The 13,345-nt window shown below is 61.2% G+C and overlaps 1 protein-coding gene across 1 annotated transcript in view; it reads left to right on the top strand.

The window, feature by feature from the left end:
* Nucleotides 1–1,368: 1,368 nt before the first annotated feature.
* DNAI1 (dynein axonemal intermediate chain 1) overlaps nt 1,369–13,345 on the top strand; it is a 252,883-nt gene continuing 240,906 nt past the window's right edge. The window contains exon 1 of the mRNA XM_069745862.1: nt 1,369–1,408. The gene's annotated coding sequence lies outside the window, so the exon portion shown is untranslated. The remainder of the gene's footprint in view (nt 1,409–13,345) is intronic.

The following is a 13,345-nucleotide window of genomic DNA, read 5'->3' as shown; positions in this document are numbered from 1 at the left end:
AAAGATTAAGGCAGTGTTTATAAAAAGGCATATAAAGATGTTGCAATATGAGACAAAGTATGTACAAAGTAATTATAAAATAACGGGATTAAATTAGAAAACTAAAACTCGCATGTTCTCAGATCATTTCAGGCAAAACCAGGCTAGTGGGCGGAGCTCCAAATATCCCGGTTCATCAGGGCTGGCAGTAAGAGCTCCTCAGGTAAGACTGAAGGCTGGGTTAAATGTAGAGACTTATAAACTGCAGCTTCGTGACATCACTAAAAGGGTTGAGTTAACATCGCCCTCCCCTCAGCTGTACAGTTTTCTCCAACAATTCTTATAATTCTTGTATTTTCGTTCCCGAACATGTCAGAATCATAACACACCCAGCATTCATCTTATTTTAAAATTGGCTTTCTAACGAGACCAAATTTGGGCTAGTTGGGACACACAGTTTCGGAGAAATCCGTACTTTGTACCTGTTGGAATTAGAGGCTCATGCTTACAGTGGCTGACAGATCCGCCGATGGAGATTCGCAAAATGGACTTATTTTCCTAGCCTAAATCGTTGGCCCAACATCTTATTAGAATGGAACGAAGGATTTCCTGTCTTTAGAGAAATTCTATACCAATTCTAGCTGATTCTAGATGGGAGGGGGAGAGGGCAATGCAGGGAGATCGGCTTTCAGCTCCAAGCACAATAAAATTCTTCTGGTAGGAGGGAATGAGTGTTTTGGGATCTACACATACACATCTCAGCACACAGAAACACACAGAAAAGGGGGGGGTTTAGCCCACAGCATGGGTGTTAACAGGCAAAGCTTCAAAATCATATTACATTTCATACACTATTGTGACAGCCAGTCAGGGCAATAATGCCAAGATGGCCCCTGTCTGGCCGGTCACAGTCTAAGCGGAAGCCCGCAGGGAAGAGATGGAATCGGTGGCTCTGTGCTCGGTCTCTACCGCTAACAGTGCAGCACACACTGCAGCCACAGGCGGAGCGGCCCTCCGGGTATTTACCGGCCCTGCCAGATGGCCAGTCCGCCCTGCGCTGTACACAGAGGTGTATGGTTAGCAGCCGCAGATCACCGGCTACTGCTGCCATCCCCTCCCCGCACACAGGCTGCAGATGCTTCCCTCTCAGCACCGCTCTCCACCATCCACAGCTGCCCCGTTATACGGCGGTGAGGAGCGGACACGCGGATCCGTCAGAGGAGAGGACTGGGGAGAACGGGAAAGAAGACCGAGCGTATAACGCCGTGTCCATGGTAACCGCTATCTCACCAATCAGGATGTACATGCAACATCACGTGATCATCGCCCCGCCCTCACGAGACCGCTTACTTTTTCATCTCGACAGCTAAGGCTGGCTGTATCCTAGCAACCAGGGATCAACTTCCGGCCAGCAGCGCAGCGGCTTCAGGTGAGAGATCCTCGTTATATCGTGATATGTGATGTTATATTGTGATATATCCCGCGGAATGTCGTGTAATCTGTCTATTATGTCTGCATGGCTGTTATGTATCTGCCGAGAAGGGCGCAGCAGTCTGTAAGATCTCACCACCGCCTGGTCCTGGAGGAAGATATGGAGGGAGAGATTCTCCTAACACCCCCCAGTACACACAGCACCCCCCCACTATACACAGCACCCCCCCACTACACACAGCACCTCCCTACTACACAGCACCTCCCCCTACTACACAGCACCCCCCCCACTACACAGCACCCCCCCACTATACACAGCACCCCCCCACTACACACAGCACCTCCCTACTACACAGCACCTCCCCCTACTACACAGCACCCCCCCCACTACACAGCACCCCCCCACTATACACAGCACCCCCCCACTACACACAGCACCCCCCCTACTACACAGCACCCCCCCCACTACACAGCACCCCCCCACTATACACAGCACCCCCCCACTACACACAGCACCTCCCCCTACTACACAGCACCCCCCCCACTACACAGCACCCCCCCACTATACACAGCACCCCCCCACTATACACAGCACCCCCCCACTACACACAGCACCTCCCCCTACTACACAGCACCCCCCCCACTACACAGCACCCCCCCACTACACACAGCACCCCCCCACTACACACAGCACCCCCCCCCCACTACACACAGCACCCCCCCCCCCCCCCACTACACACAGCACCCCCCCTACTACACACAGCACCCCCCCTACTACACACAGCACCCCACTACACACAGCACCCCCCACTATACACAGCACCCCCCCCCACTACACACAGCACCCCCCCTACTACACAGCACCCCCCCACTACACAGCACCCCCCCACTACACACAGCACCCCCCCTACTACACAGCACCCCCCACTACACAGCACCCCCCCACTACACAGCACCCCCCCACTATACACAGCACCCCCCCACTACACACAGCACCCCCCACTATACACAGCACCCCCCCTACTACACACAGCACCCCACTACACACAGCACCCCCCACTATACACAGCACCCCCCCCCCCACTACACACAGCACCCCCCCTACTACACAGCACCCCCCCACTACACAGCACCCCCCCACTACACACAGCACCCCCCACTACACAGCACCCCCCCCACTACACAGCACCCCCCCTACTACACAGCACCCCCCCACTACACAGCACCCCCCCACTACACACAGCACCCCCCACTACACACAGCACCCCCCACTACACACAGCACCCCCCCTACTACACAGCACCCCCCCACTACACACAGCACCCCCCTACTACACAGCACCCCCCACTACACACAGCACCCCCCCTACTACACAGCACCCCCCCTACTACACAGCACCCCCCCTACTACACAGCACCCCCCCTACTACACAGCACCCCCCCCCACTACACATCACCCCCCCTACTACACACAGCACCCCCCACTACACAGCACCCCCCCTACTACACACAGCACCCCCCTACTACACACAGCACCCCCCACTACACACAGCACCCCCCCTACTACACAGCACCCCCCCACTATACACAGCACCCCCCCCTACTACACAGCACCCCCCCTACTACACACAGCACCCCCCCCACTACACAGCACCCCCCCCTACTACACAGCACCCCCCCTACTACACAGCACCCCCCCTACTACACACAGCACCCCCCCCTACTACACAGCACCCCCCCCTACTACACAGCACCCCCCTACTACACAGCACCCCCCCCACTACACAGCACCCCCCCACTACACACAGCACCCCCCACTACACAGCACCCCCCCACTATACACAGCACCCCCCCCCCCTACTACACACAGCACCCCCCGTACTACACACAGCACCCCCCCCTACTACACAGCACCCCCCCTACTACACAGCACCCCCCTACTACACAGCACCCCCCCCACTACACAGCACCCCCCCACTACACACAGCACCCCCCACTACACAGCACCCCCCCACTATACACAGCACCCCCCCCCCCCCCTACTACACACAGCACCCCCCGTACTACACAGGACACCCCACTACACACAGCACCCCCCCCTACTACACACAGCACCCCCCACTACACAGCACCCCCCCCACTATACACAGCACCCCCCCCCTACTACACAGCACCCCCCCTACTACACAGCACCGCCCACTATACACAGCACCCCCCCTACTACACAGCACCCCCCCCTACTACACAGCACCGCCCACTATACACAGCACCCCCCCTACTACACAGCAACCCCCCTACTACACAGCACCCCCCTACTACACAGCACCCCCCCACTACACACAGCACCCCCCACTACACAGCACCCCCCCACTATACACAGCACCCCCCCCTACTACACACAGCACCCCCCCTACTACACAGCACCCCCCACTACACAGCACCCCCCCACTACACACAGCACCCCCCCACTATACACAGCACCCCCCCTACTACACAGCACCCCCCCTACTACACAGCACCCCCCTACTACACAGCACCCCCCCCCACTACACAGCACCCCCCCACTACACACAGCACCCCCCACTACACAGCACCCCCCCACTATACACAGCACCCCCCCCCCCCTACTACACACAGCACCCCCCGTACTACACAGGACACCCCACTACACACAGCACCCCCCCTACTACACAGCACCCCCCACTACACAGCACCCCCCCACTACACACAGCACCCCCCCACTATACACAGCACCCCCCCACTACACACAGCACCCCCCCTACTACACATCACCCCCCCTACTACACACAGCACCCCCCACTACACAGCACCCCCCCTACTACACACAGCACCCCCCACTACACACAGCACCCCCCACTACACACAGCACCCCCCCTACTACACAGCACCCCCCCACTATACACAGCACCCCCCCCTACTACACAGCACCCCCCCTACTACACACAGCACCCCCCCCTACTACACAGCACCCCCCCCTACTACACAGCACCCCCCCTACTACACAGCACCCCCCCTACTACACACAGCACCCCCCCTACTACACAGCACCCCCCCCACTACACAGCACCCCCCTACTACACAGCACCCCCCCCACTACACAGCACCCCCCCACTACACACAGCACCCCCCACTACACAGCACCCCCCCACTATACACAGCACCCCCCCCCCCTACTACACACAGCACCCCCCGTACTACACACAGCACCCCCCCTACTACACAGCACCCCCCCTACTACACAGCACCCCCCTACTACACAGCACCCCCCCCACTACACAGCACCCCCCCACTACACACAGCACCCCCCACTACACAGCACCCCCCCACTATACACAGCACCCCCCCCCTACTACACACAGCACCCCCCGTACTACACAGGACACCCCACTACACACAGCACCCCCCCTACTACACACAGCACCCCCCACTACACAGCACCCCCCCACTATACACAGCACCCCCCCCCTACTACACAGCACCCCCCCTACTACACAGCACCCCCCCACTATACACAGCACCCCCCCTACTACACAGCAACCCCCCTACTACACAGCACCCCCCTACTACACAGCACCCCCCCACTACACACAGCACCCCCCACTACACAGCACCCCCCCCCCTACTACACACAGCACCCCCCCTACTACACAGCACCCCCCACTACACAGCACCCCCCCACTACACACAGCACCCCCCCACTATACACAGCACCCCCCCTACTACACAGCACCCCCCCTACTACACAGCACCCCCCTACTACACAGCACCCCCCCCACTACACAGCACCCCCCCACTACACACAGCACCCCCCACTACACAGCACCCCCCCACTATACACAGCACCCCCCCCCCCCCTACTACACACAGCACCCCCCGTACTACACAGGACACCCCACTACACACAGCACCCCCCCTACTACACAGCACCCCCCACTACACAGCACCCCCCCACTACACACAGCACCCCCCCACTATACACAGCACCCCCCCACTACACACAGCACCCCCCCCTACTACACAGCACCCCCCCACTATACACAGCACCCCCCCTACTACACAGCACCCCCCCTACTACACACAGCACCCCCCACTACACAGCACCCCCCCACTATACACAGCACCCCCCCCCCCTACTACACACAGCACCCCCCCTACTACACAGGACACCCCACTACACACAGCACCCCCCCCACTACACAGCACCCCCCACTACACAGCACCCCCCCACTACACACAGCACCCCCCACTACACACAGCACCCCCCCACTATACACAGCACCCCCCCACTACACAGCACCCCCCACTACACACAGCACCCCCCCACTATACACAGCACCCCCCACTACACAGCACCCCCCACTATACACAGCACCCCCCACTACACAGCACCCCCCCCCACTACACACAGCACCCCCCCTACTACACAGCACCCCCCCACTACACACAGCACCCCCCCTACTACACACAGCACCCCCCCACTATACACAGCACCCCCCACTACACAGCACCCCCCACTACACACAGGACACCCCCCCTACTACACAGCACCCCCCCACTACACACAGCACCCCCCCACTATACACAGCACCCCCCACTACACAGCACCCCCCACTACACACAGCACCCCCCCACTATACACAGCACCCCCCACTACACAGCACCCCCCCACTACACACAGGACACCCCCCCTACTACACAGCACCCCCTCACTACACACAGCACCCCCCCTACTACACAGCACCCCCCTACTACACAGCACCCCCCCACTACACACAGCACCCCCCCTACTACACAGCACCCCCCCACTACACACAGCACCCCCCCTACTACACAGTACCCCCCCCCACTACACAGCACCCCCCCACTACACACAGCACCCCCCCACTACACACAGCACCCCCCACTACACACAGCACCCCCCCTACTACACAGCACCCCCCCACTACACACAGCACCCCCCCTACTACACAGCACCCCCCCCTACTACACAGCACCCCCCCCTACTACACAGCACCCCCCCTACTACACAGCACCCCCCCTACTACACAGCACCCCCCCACTACACACAGCACCCCCCCACTACACAGCACCCCCCACTACACACAGCACCCCCCCTACTACACAGCACCCCCCCTACTACACAGCACCCCCCCACTACACACAGCACCCCCCCACTATACACAGCACCCCCCACTACACACAGGACACCCCACTACACACAGGACACCCCCCCTACACACAGCACCCCCCCTACTACACAGCACCCCCCACTATACACAGCACCCCCCCTACTACACAGCACCCCCCCTACTACACAGCACCCCCCCACTATACACAGCACCCCCCACTATACACAGCACCCCCCACTACACACAGCACCCCCCCACTACACAGCACCCCCCACTACACACAGCACCCCCCCTACTACACAGCACCCCCCCTACTACACAGCACCCCCCCACTATACACAGCACCCCCCCACTATACACAGCACCCCCCCCACTATACACAGCACCCCCCACTACACACAGGACACCCCACTACACACAGGACACCCCCCCTACACACAGCACCCCCCACTACACAGCACCCCCCCACTACACACATAGTTAGTAAGGCCGAAAAAAGACATTTGTCCATCCAGTTCAGCCTATATTCCATTATAATAAATCCCCAGATCTACGTCCTTCTACAGAACCTAATAATTGTATGATACAATATTGTTCTGCTCCAGGAAGACATCCAGGCCTCTCTTGAACCCCTCGACTGAGTTCGCCATCACCACCTCCTCAGGCAAGCAATTCCAGATTCTCACTGCCCTAACAGCACCCCCCACTACACAGCAACCCCCCCCACTACACACAGCACCCCCCCCTACTACACAGCACCCCCCCACTATACACAGCACCCCCCCCACTATACACAGCACCCCCCACTACACACAGCACCCCCCACTACACACAGCACCCCCCACTATACACAGCACCCCCCCATTACACACAGCACCCCCCACTACACAGCACCCCCACTACACACAGCACCCCCCACTACACACAGCACCCCCCACTATACAGCACCCCCCCACTACACAGCACCCCCCCACTACACACAGCACCCCCCACTATACACAGCACCCCCCACTATACACAGCACCCCCCACTATACACAACACCCCCCACTACACACAGCACCCCCCACTACACACAGCTCCCCACTACACAGCACCCCCCACTATACAGCACCCCCCCACTACACAGCACCCCCCACTACACACAGCACCCCCCCCTACTACACAGCACCCCCCACTACACAGCACCCCCCACTACACACAGCACCCCCCACTACACACAGCACCCCCCCACTACACACAGCACCCCCCCACTACACAGCACCCCCCCAACTACACAGCACCCCCCACTACACAGCACCCCCCACTACACAGCACCCCCCACTACACAGCACCCCCCCCACTACACACAGCTCCCCACTACACAGCACCCCCCACTACACAGCACCCCCCACTATACAGCACCCCCCCACTACACAGCACCCCCCACTATACAGCACCCCCCCACTACACACAGCACCCCCCTACTACACAGCACCCCCCACTACACAGCACCCCCCACTACACACAGCACCCCCCCTACTACACAGCACCCCCCACTACACACAGCACCCCCCACTACACAGCACCCCCCACTACACAGCACCCCCACTACACAGCACCCCCCACTACACACAGCACCCCCCACTACACAGCACCCCCCACTACACAGCACCCCCCACTACACACAGCACCCCCCACTACACACAGCACCCCCCCACTACACAGCACCCCCCCACTACACAGCACCCCCCCACTACACAGCACCCCCCCACTACACACAGCACCCCCCACTATACACAGCACCCCCCACTATACACAACACCCCCCACTACACACAGCACCCCCCACTACACAGCACCCCCCCACTACACACAGCTCCCCACTACACAGCACCCCCCACTATACAGCACCCCCCCCACTACACAGCACCCCCCCTACTACACAGCACCCCCCACTACACACAGCACCCCCCACTACACAGCACCCCCCCCTACTACACAGCACCCCCCCACTACACACAGCACCCCCCACTACACACAGCACCCCCCACTACACACAGCACCCCCCACTACACACAGGACACCCCACTACACAGCACCCCCCCACTACACACAGCACCCCCCCCTACTACACAGCACCCCCCACTACACACAGCACCCCCCCACTGCACACAGCACCCCCCACTGCACACAGCACCCCCCACTACACACAGGACACCCCACTACACAGCACCCCCCCACTACACACAGCACCCCCCCCTACTACACAGCACCCCCCACTACACACAGCACCCCCCACTACACACAGCACCCCCCCACTACTACACAGCACCCCCCCACTACACACAGCACCCGCCACTACACAGCACCCCCCCACTACACACAGCACCCCCCCACTACACAGCACCCCCCCACTACACACAGCACCCCCCACTACACAGCACCCCCCCACTACACACAGCCCCCCCACTACACACAGCACCCCCCACTACACACAGGACACCCCACTACACAGCACCCCCCCACTACACACAGCACCCCCCCCTACTACACAGCACCCCCCCACTACTACACAGCACCCCCCCACTACACACAGCACCCCCCACTACACACAGCACCCCCCACTACACACACCCCCCACTACACACATGACACCCCACTACACAGCACCCCCCCACTACACAGCACCCCCCCCTACTACACAGCACCCCCCCACTACACACAGCACCCCCCCCCACTACACAGCACCCCCACTACACACAGCACCCCCCACTACACACAGGACACCCCACTACACAGCACCCCCCACTATACAGCACCCCCCCACTACACAGCACCCCCCACTATACAGCACCCCCCCACTACATAGCACCCCCCACTACACACAGCACCCCCCCTACTACACAGCACCCCCCACTACACAGCACCCCCCCACTACACAGCACCCCCCACTACACACAGCACCCCCCACTACACACAGGACACCCCACTACACAGCACCCCCCACTATACAGCACCCCCCCACTACACAGCACCCCCCACTACACACAGCACCCCCCACTACTACACAGCACCCCCCACTACACACAGCACCCCCCACTACACACAGCACCCCCCCCCACTACACAGCACCCCCCCACTACACAGCACCCCCCCCCTACTACACAGCACCCCCCCACTACACACAGCACCCCCCCCTACTACACAGCACCCCCCACTACACACAGCACCCCCCACTACACACAGGACACCCCACTACACAGCACCCCCCACTATACAGCACCCCCCCACTACACAGCACCCCCCACTATACAGCACCCCCCCACTACATAGCACCCCCCACTACACACAGCACCCCCCCCTACTACACAGCACCCCCCACTACACAGCACCCCCCCCCCCACTACACAGCACCCCCCACTACACACAGCACCCCCCACTACACACAGGACACCCCACTACACAGCACCCCCCACTATACAGCACCCCCCCACTACACAGCACCCCCCACTACACACAGCACCCCCCACTACTACACAGCACCCCCCACTACACAGCACCCCCCCTACTACACAGCACCCCCCACTACACACAGCACCCCCCACTACACACAGGACACCCCACTACACAGCACCCCCCACTACACACAGGACACCCCACTACACAGCACCCCCCACTACACAGCACCCCCCACTACACAGCACCCCCCACTATACAGCACCCCCCCACTACACAGCACCCCCCACTACACAGCACCCCCCACTATACAGCACCCCCCACTATACAGCACACCCACACTACACAGCACCCCCCACTACACACAGCACCCCCCCCTACTACACAGCACCCCCCCTACTACACAGCACCCCCCCTACTACACAGCACCCCCCACTACTACACAGCACCCCCCACTACACAGCACCCCCCCTACTACACAGCACCCCCCACTACACACAGGACACCCCACTACACAGCACCCCCCACTACACAGCACCCCCCACTACACACAGCACCCCCCCTACTACACAGCACCCCCCACTACACACAGCACCCCCCACTACACAGCACCCCCCCACTACACACAGCTCCCCACTACACACAGCACCCCCCACTATACAGCACCCCCCCACTACATAGCACCCCCCACTATACAGCACCCCCCCACTACACAGCACCCCCCACTACACACAGCACCCCCCACTACTACACAGCACCCCCCACTATACAGCACCCCCCCACTACACAGCACCCCCCACTATACAGCACCACCCCACTACACAGCACCCCCCACTACACACAGCACCCCCCACTACTACACAGCACCCCCCACTACACAGCACCCCCCACTACACACAGGACACCCCACTACACACAGGACACCCCACTACACAGCACCCCCCACTATACAGCACCCCCCCACTACACAGCACCCCCCACTACACAGCACCCCCCACTATACAGCACCCCCCCACTACACAGCACCCCCCACTACACAGCACCCCCCACTATACAGCACCCCCCCACTACACAGCACCCCCCACTACACACAGCACCCCCCCTACTACACAGCAACCCCCACTACACACAGCACCCCCCCACTACACAGCACCCCCCCTACTACACAGCACCCCCCACTACACAGCACCCCCCACTACACACAGCACCCCCCCCCCACTACACAGCACCCCCCCTACTACACAGCACCCCCCACTACACACAGCACCCCCCACTACACACAGGACACCCCACTATACAGCACCCCCCACTACACAGCACCCCCCACTACACACAGCACCCCCCCCTACTACACAGCACCCCCCACTACACACAGCACCCCCCACTACACAGCACCCCCCCACTACACACAGCTCCCCACTACACAGCACCCCCCACTATACAGCACCCCCCCACTACACAACACCCCCCCACTACACACAGCACCCCCCCACTACACAGCACCCCCCACTATACAGCACCCCCCCACTACACACAGCACCCCCCCACTATACAGCACCCCCCCACTATACAGCACCCCCCCTACTACACAGCACCCCCCCTACTACACAGCACCCCCCACTACACACAGCACCCCCCACTACACACAGCACCCCCACTACACACAGCACCCCCCACTACACAGCACCCCCCACTACACAGCACCCCCCCCACTACACACAGCACCCCCCACTACACAGCACCCCCACTACACACAGCACCCCCCACTACACACAGCACCCCCCACTACACAGCACCCCCCCACTACACACAGCTCCCCACTACACAGCACCCCCCACTACACAGCACCCCCCCACTACACAGCACCCCCCACTACACACAGCACCCCCCCTACTACACAGCACCCCCCACTATACAGCACCCCCACTACACAGCACCCCCCACTACACAGCACCCCCCCCACTACACAGCACCCCCCACTACACAGCACCCCCCACTACTCAGCACCCTCCCACTACACACAGCACCCCCCACTACACACAGCACCCCCACTATACACAGCACCCCCCACTATACACAACACCCCCCACTATACACAGCACCCCCCACTATACACAGCACCCCCCACTATACACAACACCCCCCACTACACACAGCACCCCCCACTACACAGCACCCCCCACTACACAGCACCCCCCACTACACACAGCACCTTCCACCATACACAGCTCCCCCCACTACACACGGCACCCCCCCCCCCCCGCTACACACAGCACCCCCCACTACACACAGCACCCCCCCGCTACACACAGCACCCCCCACCATACACAGCACCCCCCACTACACACAGCACCCCCCACTACACACAGCACCCCCCACTACACAGCACCCCCCACTACACACAGCACCCCCCACTACACACAGCACCCCCCACTATACCCCACCCCCCCACTACACAGCACCCCCCACTACACAGCACCCCCCCACTACACAGCACCCCCCCACTACACACAGCACCCCCCCACTACACACAGCACCCCCCACTATACACAACACCCCCCACTATACACAACACCCCCCACTACACACAGCACCCCCCACTACACAGCACCCCCCCACTACACACAGCTCCCCACTACACAGCACCCCCCACTATACAGCACCCCCCCACTACACAGCACCCCCCACTACACAGCATCCCCCACTACACACAGCACCCCCCCACTACACACAGCACCCCCCCACTACACAGCACCCCCCACTACACAGCACCCCCCACTACACAGCACCCCCCCACTACACACAGCTCCCCACTACACAGCACCCCCCACTACACAGCACCCCCCACTATACAGCACCCCCCCACTACACAGCACCCCCCACTACACACAGCACCCCCCCTACTACACAGCACCCCCTACTACACAGCACCCCCCACTACACACAGCACCCCCCCTACTACACAGCACCCCCCACTACACACAGCACCCCCCCTACTACACAGCACCCCCCACTATACAGCACCCCCCACTACACAGCACCCCCCTCTACACAGCACCCCCCACTACACAGCACCCCCCACTACACAGCACCCCCCACTACACACAGCACCCCCCACTACACAGCACCCCACACTACACACAGCACCCCCCACTACACACAGCACCCCCCACTACACACAGCACCCCCCACTACACAGCACCCCCCACTACACACAGCGCCCCCCACTACACACAGCGCCCCCCACTACACACAGCACCCCCCCACTACACAGCACCCCCCCCCACTACACAGCACCCCCCCCCACTACACAGCACCCCCCCACTACACACAGCACCCCCCACTACACA

The sequence above is a fragment of the Ranitomeya imitator genome, chromosome 1, assembly GCF_032444005.1.
Source record: "Ranitomeya imitator isolate aRanImi1 chromosome 1, aRanImi1.pri, whole genome shotgun sequence".
Taxonomy (NCBI): domain Eukaryota; kingdom Metazoa; phylum Chordata; class Amphibia; order Anura; family Dendrobatidae; genus Ranitomeya; species Ranitomeya imitator.
The sequence above is the reverse complement of the archived record's forward strand: the minus strand, read 5'-3'. Positions and strand labels throughout refer to the sequence as shown.